Consider the following 1,801-nt stretch of genomic DNA (forward strand, 5'->3'; position numbering starts at 1 on the left):
GAAATTACAATATGTCTGAATCAGGCACACTATATGAACCATATCATCACTTATTTTGCTATGATTTTCATCTCCCTTCCCAGTTCTCAAAAGTCCATGGCCCTGTGTTCACTGTTTATTTTGGCATGAAGCCCACGGTCGTGTTGCATGGATATGAAGCAGTGAAGGAAGCCCTGATCGATATGGGAGAGGAGTTTTCTGGAAGAGACAGTCACCCAGTGATGGACAGAATTAGTAAAGGACATGGTAGGCGTGAATGTGCCTGTGTCAGCATGGGTATGGGGGTGGGAGAGCTGAAAACCGATATGTAAAGACATCCTCAGGCAGAGCTTGGCCTAGACATGTGGCTGCCAAGTGTCCATTTGCTCCTCCTTGCCTGGGATCTCCCTCCTAGTTTCTGCTCCCTGTCTGTTAGGAATCATTTTTAGCAATGGAAAGAGATGGAAAGAGACCCGGCGCTTCTCGCTTATGACCCGTGGAATTTGGGGATTGGAAAGAGGACCATTGAGGACCGTGTTCAAGAGGAAGCCTGCTGCCTTGTGGAAGAGCTGAGAAAAACCAATGGTGGGTGCCTCTTTACTCTATAGAACTCACATTTACAGACTGCTCTGTCCTGTAATGACATTTCAGGGACAAATATTTCAGGGAAAGCCAGATCTTTCATTATAGGCAGTGGCTGTCAGCCCTTCTGTGGAGGAAGGATGGTTTGAAACAGAGACCAAGAGAGCTTTTGCATGTCTGTGCTGTGTGTGTACAGGTAAGATTGTGCATAGAGTGTGGGTGAAAGGCCATTTAATCCTATATTCTCCGGAACTTTATTTCTTTGTTTTCAAATCAGAAATTATGAATGTGGGTTTTGAGTTCATTTTCTGAAAGACTTAAAGAGCGATGTTTTCCGCATAGCATAAATGTAGGTTACTTATTCCAGAACATTTTATCAGAGAATACTAGGCAGATAAACATGGTGGGAATGACTTTATCAGACACGCAGACCCTTGTTTTTTCTTTCTTTCTTTCTTTTTTTATTTTATTTCTTCTTTCTTTAAATGAAACACAATTGTTTATACATATTTTGGGAGTACAGAGTTAACCATCAGTATTTGTGTACAATATGTGATGAGGAATTCAGGATAGTTGGCAAATTCATCATTACAAAATGCACTCGTCTTTTATGTCCATTAACCAATTTCTCCCTAAACCTCTCTCCTCCTACTTCTTCCCCTCCTCTGATCTCCCATTCTGAAAGTTCCATTAGTGTGTTTGTTGTTTCTTTCTTTCTTTATTATTTTAAAATTATTTTTATATTCTTTCTTATTTTTGTGTGTCTGGCCAGTACAAGGATTTGAACTCATTACCTTGGGGTTATGAGGCTACAGTCTAACCAATTGAGCTAAAGTTTACTTATTTTTTAGATCCCACTATGAGTGAGGACATGCAGTATTTCTATTTCTGTGCCTGGCTTATTTCATTTAATGTTATCTTTTCCAAGTTCATCTGTGTTGCTACAAATGGCAGAATTTCATTCTTTGTATGGCAGAGTAGTACTCCATTGTGTGTATATACCACATTTTCCTTATCCAGTCATCCATTGATGGACATTTATGTTGCTTCCATACCTTGGCTATTGTAAATAGAGCTGCAATAAACATGGCAGTGCAGGTTTCCCTTCTACATGATGATTTCTGTTCGTTTGGTCATATACCCAGTAGTGGGACTGTTGGATTGTATTGTAGTTCCATGTGTAATTCTTTGAGAAACCTCCATACTATTTTCCATAAAGTCTGTACTAACTTACAGTCCC

The 1,801-nt window shown here is 39.9% G+C and overlaps 1 pseudogene; it reads left to right on the plus strand.

Annotated features, from left to right (window-relative positions):
* Positions 1 to 276, plus strand: part of LOC103581477 — a 1,428-nt pseudogene extending 1,152 nt beyond the window's left edge.
* Positions 277 to 1,801: the final 1,525 nt, after the last annotated feature.

The sequence above is a fragment of the Galeopterus variegatus genome, unplaced genomic scaffold, assembly GCF_000696425.1.
Source record: "Galeopterus variegatus unplaced genomic scaffold, G_variegatus-3.0.2 Scaffold13141, whole genome shotgun sequence".
In the NCBI taxonomy this organism is placed as follows: Eukaryota; Metazoa; Chordata; class Mammalia; order Dermoptera; family Cynocephalidae; genus Galeopterus; species Galeopterus variegatus.